Source organism: Pantherophis guttatus, chromosome 1 (assembly GCF_059756535.1).
Source record: "Pantherophis guttatus breed Tessera chromosome 1, ASM5975653v1, whole genome shotgun sequence".
Lineage (NCBI taxonomy): Eukaryota > Metazoa > Chordata > Lepidosauria > Squamata > Colubridae > Pantherophis > Pantherophis guttatus.
In genome coordinates, this window is record NC_142063.1 from 293583914 (window position 1) to 293601961 (window position 18048).

An 18048-nucleotide genomic window follows, 5' to 3' on the forward strand; every position below is an offset into this window, starting at 1 on the left:
CAGTTTAATTCTTTATAGATATTAAAGACCTTCAAAACAATGAGCTTAACACCTGGTGAGTTTTACCTTCTTTGGATTAAAAAATAAATAAACAGAGACTTAAGAATTTAAAATAACATACAATAAAAAGAAAAAAACAATTTGATTTCATTAAGTTTTATAGATGTGGAGATCAGAGAAATTTGGAATATTTTGCTGTAAGTATATAAGTGTATAATTAAGTAACATGCTTAAGTAACATTATGACTGAAACAGAACTAAACTCATATGAGGAACTGAGGCATGATGGAAGTTGCAAATGGACACTGGAGGGGAACTAAAGAACCAGGCAAAAAAAAGTTAAAATAGCTAAGCCGGTTATGATTTTTGCTTACCCTAAAGAAGTTTCTTTTTTATAACTGTTGTGATATTAATATTTCCAAGATATAAACTAATATCTCAGAAAGAATATTTACAAGATTGATGAGAAAAAATTTGCTTGACAGACATTATAGAGTTTGAAGGCATAGTGCAGGAGTGTTAAACTCACATTGTCACAGCAGCATCACATGATGTATTGGGACTTTTCCCCCCTTCGCTAAGCTGGGCATGGGTGTGGCCAACGTGTGCCGCATTTGGCCCGTGGGCCAGGAGTTTGACAGCCCTGGAATAATAGATAACATAATAGAGATTGCCAAAATGAGAATACAAAAGACATATCAAGAAAAGGATCTGGACATGGAACAGCTGTGACAAGTAATTCTGCCAATGCCTCTTTATGGGATTTACAAAGTACACTAGTGAAAGCTTTGAAGACCACTCTTGAATGCCAAAAATTGATGAAAGATCAAATCCTGTGATGCTATTGGAATAATGTAAAGGTTAAGATAGAGAAGCATACAAAGGAAGAATATAAGGTTGGACTATTTGATTAGGGATAATGTTTTTTTTGATATTTCTGGTAATTCCTAATGGATTTTTTGCTTAACCAGGACTGAAAAGATAATGATTTCTGATGTGCATATAGATCAAACTAATGTTTTATTATATGTTCTATAAAACATAAGGAAAGAGTTGGTTTATATGTAATTTTAAGAAGGGCAAAGCATCATATTAGCTTATACTCCATGTAATGCTGCTTATTTATTATTTTCTTTGTTGTTCCTTTCTTTTTCTATTCCTTTTACTTTTTCTGTTCTATTTAGTTTGTATTAGCTTTTACTAGGTTTATTAAAAACTTCAATAAAATTATTTTAAAACAGAATAATCATTTGTGTGTGTGTGTGAGAAATAGGAATATTGTAACAATAAGATTATGGTAATAAGATTTGAATTGTATTTGAATCTACTTTCCCCAGAAAAAGATGGAGATTTTAAGATATATTTAAATAGCAAAGAAATACCTGTGCCAACCTTTCTTAGCCTGTTGCTCTCAGATGTTTTGGGGTTCCAATTTTAAGAATTCCTCACCAACATGTCAAACATCTGGTTGGAAACTGTAATTCCAATTTAAAATATTAGATCTATAACTAAGTGGTCTGGGTTTTTTTTCTGCCCCCATAAATGGCAATCCTAAGAATGTAACACTAGGGGGTGAAAGTCTTCTGTATAATTGTCCTTTAGTGTAAAATGGGACATTGTGAGTATCTATACAATGCCTTCTGTAATTCAAGTTTGAGTTGTGGTGTTTAAAAATAGAATATTATTGCCTGCCTGAATTGTTCAGAAATTGTTTGGAAACTGACGTGTTTTCATCTTAACAGGAGAATTGTTACTAATGGCATCAGAGTATTCCAGCAGACCTTGTAAATGACAGATTATTTAAAACATGGTGTTCTCTCTTTATGGACGTGGATTTGCTTTCTTGATAGCTTCCTGCTGATACTGTACTTCTGTTCAGATTAATTTATGGGGAGTTGGTGGTACAGAAATTGGGTCTGAACATAGCTGAAGAATTTGGTTGTTTCTTCTCCCCCACCCTTGATGGACAAACACGGCTCCCTGTAATGCTTTGCAAATGAACTGTTTTATGATAAAGATCATTTTATTAAAAATTCAGACAGCTTGGAAATTATCAGAAATCTTTTATATTAATTTATTAAGAAAGAGACTTCTGCGGTGTGAAAATTGGTTATTAAGAAAGAGACTTCTGCAGTGTGAAAATTGGTTTGACTGCGATATGATAGTAATATGTTGGCCTTAGAGACAAGCAAACAAATTGCCAGTTTGTGGGGGGTGGGGTGGGGGGAATGCCTGCCTCCAAATTTTCATGGTTACCATAGAAGAGGACAAGGTCTCTTCTTTGGGACTTTGCTTCTTTGAAAAGGTTTCCTCCTAAAGCTAGGCCACACTGTGTTCTCTGTAACTTGCTTTGGATTTTGATTTCATCCATCCTCGCAATCATGTTAAGGAATGATGGAAATTGTAATCCAAACTATATATGTTACTTTAAGCAAATTCTTTTGCTTGCCTACGGACACAACTGAATGCAATTCTTTGGATCCTTGAGGTACTACACAAATAGAAAGCAGATTCACATGCTAATTTGTTAAAAATATAGTGTCACTGATGCATAGAATTCATTATTTAACATACTTTATTAAATTTGTATGCTATTTGGGAAAACAACACCCTCTGGATCACTTTAACAAGCCAGGAAAAACATACATCTCAGGTGACTGAGCTCACAGTCCCAAGGAACATGTTCACTTCCTCAGGTCCAAAAAATTCAGACAATTTCCAAATGACTGGGCAAGACTCCTCCCCAAGGATCTCTTACAGACCTGCAATAAGGCTGGCATCCAACTCCGAGTACCTCAAATTGGATATTGTATCAATATTACATCACGTTTCTCAAGTGTTCTGAAATGCTGAACTTACACTACCCTATTCACAAGTAGAACATAGTTCAAAAGTTATTTTGTTGTGATTCTGTTTTGAATCACAAGCACACAAAGTGTTTCCTTTTGTTTGAAGGACAGATTTAAAAGACAAGGCTGGGCAGACAGCAAATTTGCTGATACGGCATTTCCCTCAGTTTATTCAGTGGTCCTGTTCCCATGACTTTCTCAGTTAGAGAAGGGGACTCACAAACCATCCAGAAGGGTTTCATTGACCTGGACAGCTAATTCGGAAGAATTAGCTTATCATTCAAAATCACTCCATCCCATGTTACTTAAATCCCTCCATCCCATGTTATCCAACCAAATCTCCCACAGGTTCCCACAAGACAGAAAGTAAGCAGTCAGCATCCTTACCATCCAGTCCCAGCCAGCAGAAAGAAGTCACCCAGAGAAGAGCCCTGAGTAACTACTCTCAGTGCCAGGACCGTTCCTGATCCCACAGAACTCTTTCACCCCATTATTGGTGCCCCACATTCCCCAGTCCTGGCTAGAGAAGACAACATAAATACAGAGGATGCCCAGTTCAATTTCTTATCCTCAGGATTGGGATGCCCATTCTTCTCATGGGATATCCTGATTGTAGGACTCCCTTACCCATGACACATAAGAAATATGGAAAAACATGGGAGAGTTGTAATGAACCTCTCACCTCAAATTTCTTAGCAATGAAAGGGTGTATGATCATCAGAAATCCATAAATAACAACTTGAATAATGAGGGGCTTCAACCATACCTCTCACCTTTACATGGGCAAGATAAAGCCATGAAGAAGAATGGTTCCCAGATGGGCTCACTATGTCCCACTTTAATCAGTTGGCTAACATCTTTCTGAAGTACAGATTTAGCTTTCTAGAGGCTCTATCATACACCAATAGCAAGTATACAAAGCGCCTACTCCTAGAGCCATAGCATGGAAAATATCCAAGCAAGAGTCACAGCCTCTTACCTATGCTAATTCCTTCTCAACCATCCCAAGAGTTGTCTCTACTAACATATACCAATGAGGACCAGCCCAATGTCAGGGAGATGGTAGCTGCTTTTGAGGCTGGACCTTGAGCATGGGTCCAGTGAGTTAGTATTAGTGAGTATTTCACTAATACTAACACATCAACAACTGCCTAAAAACAGCTGTTACAAACACCATTCTACATAACAGGACCATTGTCCATAAAAGGACCATTGTCCATAAAAAGACCATTGTCCATAAAAGGACCATCGTAACTGGAGTCACTCTGGGAAAGGTATGGATAAAGCCACCCTTCAAATAACCTGAAATAATTTACTAGCTGAGGCAGAATAGAGAGGCATGTTGACCTATCTTGATTTTAACAGTGTACTTCTTTTGAAACAGTATAGCATGTGATGTAAATGCATCACACTGTTTGCTCATGTTCAGCATGTGATCTACTAAGCTATTTAGATCCTTTCTGCGTTTACATCTTTCCAATCTAAACCTTTAATTTTTCCTACCCAAATATAAAAATGTTCCTATATTATTTTTTTATTTCAAGTTGTAAGCTCTCCAGAGTCAATGGGAATCTAAACTCAATAAAACAGGAAAAATAAAAAATAGGCAAGAGAGAGACTAATTAACAGATACGTAGCATCTACATAATTATATCATGATCATAAGGAGGTTTTTTTTTTTTTTCAACTTTAGTATCCATTAACCACTTTATTAGGTACTTTGTCATAGAAGCCGTAAAATAAAGAATCTAATATTCTGTTCCCGTCATCTAAAATCCTGGAAAGTTTAAGGAAGCAGGAGAATCCACCTCTAGCAGTAGAAGTATGTTGATAGTAGATTCAGACCCTGTTCTAGTTTAGCTTGGGGGGAAAAGACTTACTTAATTTAATGTTTTATATGGGTGTTTTGATTAACAAATGCAGCATTATTTTATTTCACTGTAGTTCTGCCATATCAAACAGGGCAGATAAAACCTGGAGACCTGAATTTATTAAATCAGATTAGTTTGCAAATTACAGTAAATCAGGCCTGACTTAACCACAAGTAGATTGAACAATTGGCTGGGAACCTAGAACATGCTGTGTCACAAATCATATAAACTATATTATGACTTAACACAGCTATTGTAACCTAAGTGATAGTATTTGTAGTAAGATATCCAAAACAGGTGAAAATTGGATTTTTTTTGTATATTAGATTTTAATAAAATGAAAGTGGAGATGGAGGCTAAAGAAAGTTCTATACTTTCTGAGTCTGCTTTTTCTTCTTGAATGAAATGCCCCCTGCAGTCTGGAGTGGGTTGAATAATGAATCTTCCCATTGAGTGTAAGAGAAATCTATTTCCTGCTACAGGGATTACTGGCAGCCATGCCATTGTGCTGCTAAGATTTCCCTGGGCAATGTGCAGTAAGGGCAGAGGTCCCAAGACTTGACATTTGAGCTTCGACGAGCAATTACAATAACATCACATTTACGTTGTGTTTTTACAAGGACAAGCATTCACTATGTCAGGGCACACAACTTCAGATGAAAAGTTAAAAACAAAACAAACACGTCTAACCAATGGAAAATAATTTGAATTAGGGCCAGCTATTTGCTAGTATAGTACGTATGTAAATCCTCATTCTGACTTTTTGACCACTGGAACTAAAAAAAAGCAAGCATCAGGGAGAAGTGTTCACAGCATTGATCAGTGGTTAACTGTTTTTGAATTGTATTTCTCAAGAAGCTTGTTCACAATCTCAAAGTAGAGGCAATAAGCCGGTTCTAGGTAGTTGTTTAATGTCATCATTCTGGCAAACAACCATTTTCTGTAGTTAAGTACTGTCCAGATATATTGATCTTCAATGTACATCATCTTAAAATGGTTATACTAGTCTTCTCTAATTTAATCTGGTGCTGGCTAGGGATGTTAGAAATTCAAATACAATACCACTAGAGTGCACCAAGCTAAGGAAGAATGATGTAAAGACATCAATATATACTAATCATTGCATGAATATGGAAATTTGCTTATCTAATAAGATATGTGGTCTTCAGGGACTTCTGGTTGGCACCGCAGGCTTCGTGGATGGTCTTTTTAGACCGCCAGCCCTATGTCTTCGTAAAAGCCGCTTTGACAGCGCAAACCGGCTGTCTGGTGGCTGAAAAACCTCCCCTTCGGGAAAAGAAGGAGAGGAGAGCCGGTGGGTGAGAGTAGAGCTCCCCGAAAGCCCTCTGGAATATTTCCAGAGGCTTGGAGGGTGAGAGCTCCCCAGTCAGCCCGCCAAGAAGCTCCGAAGTCGGGACGACTGTGAAAGCAGAGCAAGAAGCCGCGATCCAATCCTGCTGTCAAAAGTGAGTCTGAGTGATTACAAGCGCAGGCAGAGCGGAAACAGGAGAACAAGCCTTAATAAGTACAGAGCTTAACTCCAGAGTTACTTTGTTTTAAACTGAATTTCATTGAGCTGGAGGCTGAAGATGGCGTCTTTGTTATGGTTTTGAAAGTGAAAGCCAGAAACGAAAGTGCTTATTGAGAACTTTGCCCTGGGACAGTGGATTAGCTGCCTATTAACTGCTGGGAAGTGAGAGCTTGTGGAGAAAAAAACTATCCTGCCTGATAAATCAGAGACTATAAATTACAAACATTTTAAAGTTGTTCAAGGGACTTTGTGGCTTTGAGGGGAAAAAAGGAAAAAAAGATCTTTTTAAAGGGGGGAAAAATGGCTTCTAAACAAGTGAAACCAGGAGTTGTTAAAGGAGGGGGAGGTTCTCCAGTTGTGTCAGTGGTGACACAGAAAGCACAACTTCCGGCTGATTCACAGAGTCAGGAGGCTGCACTTAATGATTTTAAAGAATTTATGAAAGAAGCCATGAATAATCAAGCAACAGCAATGAAAGAAGCTATGAATAATCAAGCCACAGCAATGAATAATTTAACAGTACTTGTGGAAGGGAAATTAAAGAAAGTTGAGGAGGATATAAGATCAATTAAAGAAGTGGTTGCAGAAAAACATGATGAAATAGGAGATGATATTGTTTATGCTGTATCAGGATTGTCAAACCTTGTTATCCAGCTTGATGGGAAAGTGGAAGAAATTAATGAAGCTAATTTAAATTTGGAAAGCAAAATGGGAGATGTAATGACCAAAACAGAGAAAGTGGATAATGAACTGGTAATGTTACAATACAGATCCATGGAATTTGCTTTGAGATTGAGAGGCCTGAAAGAAAATAGCAAAGAAAATTTAAAAGATATTTGTGCTGATGCTATTGCGGAGATAATTAAAGAAAGACCAGAAGATGTGGCAAGTCAAATTGATAAAATTTACAGGGTTAATTCCTAGCTGGCAAGACAAAGACAGCTGCCAAGAGATGTGGTGATTTATTTTACAACCAGGAGGATCAGAAATGATATTTTACAAGCTTCCTACAAGAAAAAAGTTCAGGTGGCTGGGCAAGAGTAAGGATTGTATGATAAAATGGGCACAAAACTTTCAGGAATCAGTGATGGTGGAAACGTGGGAAAAGATTTATGTCAGAAATGTTAAATTTACGCAAGCACAAAATTTGAGAGAGAATTTTTATAAAATGTATTATAGATGGCACTTAGATCCTAAAAAATTATCATGTATGTACTCGAATTTGCAAGCTAAATGTTGGAGATGTGAATGTAATGATGCAATCGATTATCAAATATGGTGGACCTGTAAGAAAATCAAGACATTTTGGATAAAAATTTGGTGGGTGATGCAGAATATTCTGAAAAGAAGGTTGAAATTTACTCCTCAATTGTTCCTATTGGGTATAACGACGGACTGTACAGTATCAGAGACTAAATTGATTTTGAACTTAATATCAGCAGCTAGGCTGTTGGTAGCGCAATATTGGAAGAAGGACTCTTTGCCTACTATTGAAGAGTGGATACTGAAAGTAACGAACTTAGCAGAAATGGCAAAAATCTCAGCATACCTGAAGGACTATACACAAGAAAGATACGTATCGGAATGGAGAAGATGGATTGATTATATTCAAAATAAGTTCAGACAAGAAAATATCAAATAGCTTATGAATGAACGTTAAGTATTAGAAGTATTATGTTATCTATAGTGGAGTTAAGGTTTTGGGGGGGGGGTTAGTAGTCTGAGGATAAGTAGGTTAATCTAGTTTATGATTGTTAAACGAAATACCTTGTATTTTGCTCTGGGAAGTCTGGGGGGGAGGGGGGATGAGTGGAGGGAAAGGGTGGGGGGAATATGTGGGGGGAAGAAAATTCTTGTTTTTCTGTAAAACTTTTCAATAAAAAAAAAGATATGTGGTCTTTAGTGTTCACTAGAGTGAACTGGACACGTTTCATCAGAGAAGCCAAATGAAGAATGTCTCTCCCTTAAACAATATAGTGAGACATAAGTACAGAAACCCATATCACATCAGTTGCCACTTAGGCCAATAAAACTGTGCTAGATGTTGAAGTTCCTGGACATCTGACGACAAGTGAACTATAAGACTCAGGACTGTTGGCTGAGAACCAGGACCAGTAGCTGTGGAACTACTGTAAGAAATGTTGCTTATCCATCAAAAATATAAAAATATTGAAAACAAAGAAACATCACCAGCATAAGCCCTTTGGGTAATTCTGCAGGAATTACCAGAATGAATTAGATGGCCAGAACTGCCAAAGTTCATACCATTTATAGATAGGACAAGGCATTACACATTGTTGGCAGAACAAGTTGGTTCCCAAAGGGAGAGCAACCTGTGCAGTTACAGTCTGTCTGAACAGGAGGCAGGCATCTGCCTTTGCTTCCTTCTTAGGATATTAGACAAGCAATGGGTGAGTGGGTGGGGTAGGTGGGGTGTTCCTTGCTGGCTGAATAACTGTTGTTATGCCCAGCAAAATGGTAACCAAAGCAACTGCATTCGGGACTAGGCAACCATCCATTTTGAGTTAAATAATGGAAGCATATCTCTCTCTTTCTCTGGAAGAAATTAAACATTATTTAAAAGTAACAGACTATTTCATCTTTTTCTTTCTCCCTTTAATGATAAAGTTGTGTCACTTTGAAAAAGTCAGAATAAGAACAGCAATGGTAAGAAAGATAGTGGAACAGAATGTTCTTAAGTCTGGCTTTCTTTAGTAAGTGATTAGAAGTTTATTGATGCTTTGCAGTAATTTAATGTATTTAAAATACCAGGGGTTGAGCTAGGATGCTATTTGAGCCTGTTTTAATTAAGGGCCGTGTTAGTGTCCCTGGATTGGTATGTTTTATTGCTTCCTTTCTTACTGTGATTAAACAGTGATTAAGAAACCTTTGTTAGCTGTCCAGCCAGTATTGCAACGGAGTCTAGGCACGCTGCCATTGAAGATGACTTGTTAGTTACAACTGGTAGAAAATGTAGTAGCCAAGCTGCTAGCAGTGAAAACGGATTATTGCAGAATACAGAGGTTACAACATATAGATTCTGTAAAAACAAATATTAACATACACACCCAAAAAACCTCTATCTAAGCAACCCTGACAAGAGAGCAGTTTCTTCATAATTCACACCTCAGATGCTCTCCAAAGGAACACTGTTGTCCTAAATTGACAGCAAGGGAGGAATCAAGATGTTCCACACAAGAGGCACATAACATAAAAAATTATTTACTTTCCCCCTCTCTTCTCTTATCTCGTTTGAGGGCTGAATTCATTGGATGGGACGGTTCTCCTGAATTAGGCAGGGTTGTAGATATCTAGATGCCAAGTCATAAATGCTCTATAAATTATAACCAGCACTTTGAATTGTACTTAGACGCCTATTGGTGACTAACAATTCTGGAGTTTGTGGCATTGGTAGCTTCTCCCATCAGTAAGTGGGCTGTTGCATTCTGTGAACTTCAGCTTCTGAGTGGTCTTCAAAGGTAGCCCCATAAAAAGTGTAATAGTTCAAACCAAAACTTGCCAGATTTTCCAAGAAGGTCACACTTGGCCAATAAAGAATTGTTCTGTTCTATTCTATTCTATTCTATTCTATTCTATTCTATTCTATTCTATTCTATTCTATTCTATTCTCTGATAAGATTCTGAAGAAAAAACAAAGCAAAGAACCACCAAAGTCTTTTGACCATCCTTTTGAACACTATGAAACTTAATATTCCTATGCTTGCTATTCCAAACACATGCTTTCTAGCTGATAATTGTGAAAATTATCACTTGGATCCATCTGGAGAGTAGCAGGTTTAGGAGGGTCTCATCTGTACTGATACAAACTTAAAAAGTCCTGTGAAATTTCTGTGCTTGTACCAGGAGTGCATTAAATTCAGCTTGTGTCAGGCATTTAATGTCTGCAATTACTGTTTTTGCATTTAGTGGACAAATTGCAATTGCATTTTGTTCTTAGATTTATAGCTTAGATTTATAAAATACAAGGGAGAAAGAGGATAGACTGGGGGAAAAAACTATTTTATTCCCAAGCCAGCATTCCAGTTATATAGAATATTTCATTTTTAAGCTTTTTTTTGTCTTTAACAATAACTGTTCAGAACATTCAGTGCATCCCATGACATTTCTAAAGATGGCACCTTTATGACATTTTTTTCCATTAAAGGTTTGGAAAGAGAAGGGTACATAATGTTCCTCGGAGGTCTTTCCAGGACCACATTGTGCTGCTGGTGCTTAATTTTCTATCATGATTTCCTCCACTTTTGATTAGCAAGCTCATCCTAACTTTGGATCTTGTAGATGTGGGAGGATTACACTTGAAATGAAAAGAAGAAAATGTCATGCAATTGGCTGGTCTTGTACATTTTTTCCCCAAATAAAATTTCCAAAAAGTCAAATCCCTAATCTGTCTTTAACATTCTCCCTGCTGTTGTCAGAGCAGAACTTTTCTGCTTGTGTTCTACAGACATTGCTTAAAACCGCCTCCCTCATTCTGGAGATATCCAAATGTGTTAGGATCATAGCTCTTAGGACTCCTAGCCAACCTGGCCATATATATATATATAACAGTGGGACCCCATTTTAGGCTTCTGTCAATCAGTTGTATGCATGTTTTCCAGAAGTAACTCTTAGTGTTTTTATTGGGAAGCACAAAGAAATACACATGGGACTGACTCATTAAAAAGCAAACAGTTCTTCAAAACCTTGTCCAACATTGTCAAGGATGTTATATGTATCAACTATATGAATAACTAATGTTATTTATGGGGTATTTCTATATCCCAGCTCAAAGCAGCAGGAAGAAAATTTTCATTTAATGTAAATCCTGATGGTCAAAATCTGTTAAAAGACAATCCTCTTTTAAAACCTTAAATTTATATCAGATGTAAGAAATATATGTGTGCCATACTTGTGATATGTTGTACTGCTGTAATTATTAACTGGACATAAACTGAACTGGACAATTTTGGTCAAAAAACAAGAAAACTGATATCTATTCACTATGCATTACATCCTCATAATGTTATTGATAGATTAAACTTGCCTCACAGAAATGGAGGCAAGTTAAACAAATTATCAAAGAAGAAAAGCATGTGTTGACTGATTATATAAAAGATAGCCAAGAATAAGCATTGATGCAGGTTAAAAACTGGAAGATACTAAATGTACAGGAAACAAGAACTGAATATCAGAATAATGTAATAACACACATAGGATCCTGGAGAGGAAAGGCATTGCATGGTCAATTTTTACAAAAGACTGAGGAAAGTGGATAAACATAAAAATTCGCAATAGCTTATAGCTGGAACATTTTAAAAAAGAAACTTAAGACTTGATTTTAGTTGCACAAGAACAGGCTGTTAGAACAAATGCAATCAAGGTCAGAATTGAAAAATCATCAAATGATTCAAGGTGCAGATTGTGGAAAGAAGCAGAAGAACCCGATCATATACTCACCTTGTGCAAAAAGATTGTACAAATTGATTATAAAAAAAGGACATAACACAGTCACCAAAATTATTCACTGGAACATCTGTAAAAATGATCATGTACCAGGAATGAAAAATTGGTGAGCATTTAGATTTGAAAAAGGAGGTGAATGAGCAGCTTAAAATACTTTGGGATTTCTGAAGAGACTGATATAGTTTTGGCTCATAGCACACAAGATATAACTGTAGTTGAAAAGAAGAAAGTGTGGATAAATTGATGTGGCAATACCAACGGATAATAGGATGGATGACAAAGAATTGGAGAAGATCACAAAGCATCAAGATCTGGAAACTGAAATTGAAAGATTATGGCATAAACTGGCCATAATAGTACCAGTAGTGATCAGCATACTGAGTGCCATACCAAAAAAAAATTCATGTGTCTTTAAAAAAACTTGCATAGATGTACCTGTATAGATTTGCATAGATTTACCTGTGATTTATGGGAATGACTTTGGGAGACAGAAGAAAGAGCTGCAAACTAGACACAGACAAGCAGCAGTTGAATCTGCAGAAGGAATGTGTGTATGGCAAACTTAGAAGGAACCCTTTCTAGTTTTTAGGACTATAAAGTTGGAGGGGGAAAGACGTACGTTCAGACCTTCATGGTTTTGTTAATGTAATCTTACGATAAGGTTAGAACTAATACTTTGGGATGAGTTTCTTGTCTGGACTACCTCCCTCAGCAGGCTGACAGTCTCTACAGTCCAGCAGTTTTTGGAAGGAGTCCCCAAAAAAGGAAAGAAAGACCCACCAAACTCAAGTTGAGACAGTAGCAGGGGCAGGGATGAAATGCTCCCGGTTCAGACCAGCTCGGGCGAGTAGGTAGCGATGGCGGCGGGCAGTTCAGAGAACCGGTAGCAAAAATCCTTGGTCCCTCCCCCCATGCCCAGCTGAGCCGCGTGATCATCAGAGCCTTTTTTCCCTTTTAAATGGCTCTGACGAGCCAAGCTCTGACGATCCCAGCTGAGTTGCCCGCTAATCAGGCAACTCAGTTTGGATTGTCAGAACCATTTAAAAGAAAAAAAGTTTCTTTTTCTCTCCCCACCCCCCCAGCCTCCAGCTTGCTTACCTTAACTGCTGGTCGCAATGCCTCCTTGCTTCACTTGCTGTAATACCTGCAATCCATTGCATCAGCAAGCAACTGAATCTCCCTGCCTGCAATCAAGCTCATCGGTGAGCAGCTCTATCTGCACTTGTGGACTTCAACTCCCAGCAAAGCTGGCTGAGGAATTCTGGGAGTTGAAGTCCACAAGTCTTAAAGTTGCCAAGGTTGGAGATCCCTGTTCTATTAAGGGATAGTTTAAAGGGTAAGTTTTTTTCCCCTTTGGGAGCTTTAAAAAAAATAGTTCATTGCGGTTTTTTTTAGTTGTTCTTTTTTTAGACCTAGCCATTTAAAGTTTAGGAAGTTTTAAATTTAGTTTTCATATAAAATAAAATATTTAAAAAAATAATATTTGTGCAGCTTTCTGAGATTTAGTGTGTTTCTGTAGTGTTTCACTCTAACTACACAAACACACAAAATCTCACAAAGCTGTATGTGTGTGTAAAGTGTGAAAGTTGGTTTTTTGGGCTTTTTGTGGCTGTGTGAGGTTCCTGCTTGTTGCAGGGGCCATTTTGGGTCTAGCACAGCTGCTTTTACATTGTGGGTGAGCCAGTTGTGTTGTGTTGTGTTTTGTAGGTTAAAAAAGGGCAAAGAAGTGACATTGACTTGGCCACGCCCACCCAGTCACCTTACCACCAAGCCCCGCCCACTAATTAAGCCACACCCACAAAACCAGTAGCAAAAAAATTTAGATTTCACCCCTGGATAGTAGACCATCCTGGGGGGGCAGAAGAGCAATAGGGAAAAAAATTTCTTGCAAAAGAAAATTATTTTGCAGCGATTTTCTGAAAATGAGTATAGCTGTCACTTTATGAGTGTAAACACAGTACGCATTTAGCATGTCTTGTCATGAGATTGTGTGGCTAATGGACAGCTGTGGTATCTCAGAAAAAGACGCAGCTCCTTTAAGGAATCGCAAGCAGATGTTAAATTCTCTGGGGCGCTCAAATCTTCTTTGATTAGATTATTAGTTTTTATATTTATTGAGAGGAGGGGGGGCTGTTGAATTGTGTAAGTTTCAGATATTTTTTGCAGGTAGTAACACAATGAAATACTAAAACCTTTTGAGCCCTGCAACACTGTGAGCTCTGTTTCTTGACAAGCTAATTGGTTGAAGAGCTCACAATTCTATTCTGTCAGAGGGATGGAAGTCATCAGACTTGCTGACACAACATGTGAACCCATTCCAAATGGCTAACCTAAGTATACATGCTGCCTCATTACTTAGCATCCTCTTTAGCTACAACTGTTTTGTGGTTAAGAGTAATCTGCAAATGCCATACATCATTTCAAGTTAGCACTACCTGAAACGTGAAACTTACAAATAATTATGGTTTTAAATTCTGATTAATGTTAACTGGAGGTACGAGCTGCTTTGTTGTGCTTAATCCTAGAAGGGCTGTGACAATTAAGTAGCCATGTAGGACAAGAGGAAGGTGATGATGCAGATGTTTACATTAAGTAATCAGAATATTTATCACTGTGTTTAGACATCAGAGATGGTGGAAGATAGTGTCATCTGTCCATGAGAGCCTTAAATACTGATCATTCTTCTGTGAAAAAATAGCTGAAACTTACTTTTATCAGAATCCTTTGTTAGATTGTGAAAGAAATGAAAGCCATGACAAACTACCAGTATATTAGCTTGTATAGTGCTTTTGTTGGACTCCAAATATTCAGTGTAACTGTGGCTAGTTTCAAAAGCATAAATCCTAGCATTAGAAATAGAATAACAGAGTTGGAAGGGACCTTGGAGGTCTTCTAGTCCAACCCACTTCTGAGGCAGGAAGCCCTACACCATTTCAAACAAATTAGTTGTCCTAGAAAATTTTCCATATGCACCAATTGTACAAGCATAACAATGATTAGGTATAGTAGTCAAAAGGTCTCTGACAAAGCATCCACATCAGCAAAGAGCAGCTCAGTTTATAAAATATTTTAGCTTTACTTAGTTTACAGGAAAGAGATGTTGACTATAATGCACCCAGTTTTTTTTACAGCATCACACAGAGACCTAGCCCTGGATGTCCTGTTAACCATGGCTCCTTTAAAATATGTTCATTTTACCAGAACAGTCTAGTCTGAAACTAACCATGGGTAAACCAATGAGTTCTGTAACATCTAGCAACAGTTTGATGGTAAACTGCCATTTTTGGCCAGTAACTATTTTGCAGGATCCAGCGAACATTATCTGTGGATAGGATTTTCTTCAGCTTGAGTGAAAAAAATAAAGAACAGTTGCAACCATGTCACTGAAAGTCTAATTTTTATGGCTGCTTCAATTGTCTATCTCTGGGTCTAAGATTTATTTATTTATTTAAGAAATTTTATATGGCCACTCAACTCACTCACAGTGACTCCTGATTATAAGATTTGCCTAGAAACATGACTGGAAAAGAACAAGAAACAATTATCTTGGACTCAGATTAAGAAGCATTAGAGAAAATGCTGAAGCGCTAGTTCAAATATTTGGCAAGTAATTTTGCATTTAGAAATTGAACTTACTTATAAGCGATTAAAAGCCACTAACCTTGGAATTCTTCCACCTCAGCTTTTGGTTTCAGTTGAGACGACACCAATCTTTTCAAGCTGGCAAGGCAGTTTGACCTTATGTTTTGCTTACATAATGGTTCCAATTCTCATTGTTAGTATAAGAATCATCTCTTACAAGTTGGAATGTTTCTGTCTGAATGACAATCAGAAGCAATGTTTTGCGAATAACCTATGACAAAGCATTCTTTCCAAAAGGGGCTTAAGGTTCCCTAAAAACAATTTGGTCCATGATGTGATCCAGAAACTATTATCTAACAATTACCTAGACATAGCCACAAGGTGGCTTGGTTTATTGCGTACATGCAGTCAGAATTCTCTACAGGGCCATTGTTGATTTTGCAGCTGCCTTCTCATGTGGGGAATGCATTGTGGGGTTGCCAAGGAATATGATAAAATCTATTGGCTTAGAAAGTTCTGAAGTAGAATATTGTATGATGGTTCTCCAAGTGATAATTCCTTCTTGGAACCTTTCCTCAGTCTAACCCAATGTTTCTCTGGCTGTCTGAGGAATTCTGGGAGTAGAAGTCCAAACAGCTTAAAGTTGCCAAGGTTGAGAAACATTGCTCTAACCTAACAAAGGATTAAAATTAAACATCATGTCGTGCACACACACAACCCTCTTGCTGCTTATTGCACTATCCAAAAATTGGGGATTCCAGTTTGGAATTTATAAAAAATGGGAAAAGTAGCTGCCGCAAATGAATACGAGTAGTCAGTTTCCATTAGTGTTTTTCTAGCTCATATATATTGAAGTAGACAAAATGTGTAGCTTTTCACAATATATTTCGAAGATGACCTTCTCTTCAAATTCTGTTTTTCTCTTTAGCTTGTAGGCTTATGTATATTGGGATTGCTGTCAGGCATATCAAGAACAGAAATGATAGCATACAGTTGAGTAGGCTATACAGTTTTTATCATTCTGTGTTCTCATCCTAAATCACATTCTTGACTAGCTAAAGTGATATTTTCTTCCTTTCCTTCCTCTGGCATGAACAGATTATTCTTGCATTATTGTTTCTATCAAGTTAAAGTCTCTTTTGAGTCATAGTTGATTCCTGGTGACCATAGGGGCACTGTCACATAATTTTCCTGGCCGCAGTACAGTTCAAAACTCATCTGTTGTTGCCATCTGATGGGATGTTTGTTTAATAAGTTAGCTTATTGTTTGTTTGTTTGGTTGGTTGGTTATTAAACAAATGCATATAGCCATCCAATTTACATAAAGGTAACTTGGGGCAGCTTACAACATTTAAAAAATCCACCATGGAATAAAAACCATTTTTAAAAAGCATCTCCACCCCTCCATGGCAACAATGCCACAATTAAATCAGCTGTTGTGGCTCCGTTGCCTGAGCCTGGGCTATCGACAGATGCAGACTCTGAGAGTGAGGGAGAGGAGTTGGCAAGGCCTCCCTCTCCAGGACCCTCCTCTCTGGCAATGCCTCCGGAGGACACCAAAGGCCAAATGATAGGCTCAGAGCCAAACACGTCCCCGCAGCCACAGGTGGACAGCGACGATGAAGATAAGTACTGGCTGGACCCTTGGCAGAGGCGCAGGGAGAAGCGTGCGCAGCAGAGGGGAAGGCGTGCCAGAGATTAGCTGAGTCATTGGACCACACCCCACAGGGTATAAATGTGGGTGTGGTGGCCGGTTCAGTTTGTGACGAGCAAAAACTGGAAATAATCCATGATCTCTGCGTTACTGGACTTTGCCTGCTTTATTGGACTGCATTTGGATTAATCCTTGTATTGTTTTATCGGAATGCTTGCAGTCTAATCTTTGTTTTGTGTGAGTAAAGTCTGAATTGGCAGCTAGCCACTGGGTTGCTGCCAACTTTATCTTCAAAGAGTTTTGTCGTGTGGCTTTTTAACTCCGGGCCATCAGTGGGGGTCCGTGTGTGGTACGGGGACAGAACATCAGCCACTTGATTGGCTCCATCTCCATTCGTGATCCCTAGGCCTGCTGACAAAACCATGTTTTTAGTGTCTTCCAGAAGAGTAATGGGGAGGAAATGATTTCTATAAGAAAGGAGCCACTTCTGAGAAGGCCCTTTTTCATGGTCCCATTGGATGTACAGCCCTAATCAATGGGACCCATAACATGCCCTGCCTTTCCATTCAGGTGGATGTAATAGGGAAGAGGCAGTCCCTCAAATAGCCTTCCAGTCTAAACTGCAGCCCTACACTTTTCTATTGATCTCCTATTTAGCTTTTTTTTCGAAAATCAACCAGACCAGTGAGATGCTGTTATCTACTGTGACCAATGATTACTCTTACATTACATTTGTCATCACTTGTCTCTAGATGATTTACAGCGCAAAGATGGAACAATTAAATACATTAGACAGGGATCATGTAGAATGTGCTTTTGATCATCTTTCTCCAATATTTCTGAGAGATAATTAACTTAATCTCAGAGCGTCTTGAGCGACAGATTTTGTTTTGTATTTTGTTATTGTGGTTTATTATATTGTAAGCTACCCAGACTCGTTTTGGAGTCAATCGGTGCCTGAAATTAATAGAATAAGAAATAATGGAAAGAAATAAGATAACTTTCCAAATATCACCTTTTTTGAGAGATTCTCATAACTATTGCTTTACACCTATGAGCTAGACTTTGTTTATGAAAAGAATGATAAATTGTCACTAC

The 18048-nt window shown here is 37.9% G+C and overlaps 1 protein-coding gene across 6 annotated transcripts in view; it reads right to left on the reverse strand.

Moving 5' to 3' along the window:
- PSEN2 (presenilin 2) overlaps window positions 1–18048 on the reverse strand; it is a 56220-nt gene that overhangs the window by 31645 nt on the left and 6527 nt on the right. For 3 of the 6 annotated variants that reach the window (XM_087883141.1, XM_087883135.1, XM_034427944.3), the window contains exon 1: window positions 15376–15789. The exons of the other annotated variants lie outside the window; for them this stretch is intronic. The gene's annotated coding sequence lies outside the window, so the exon portion shown is untranslated. Of the gene's footprint in view, window positions 1–15375; window positions 15790–18048 lie in introns of those variants that run through there. 6 annotated transcript variants of the gene reach the window in all.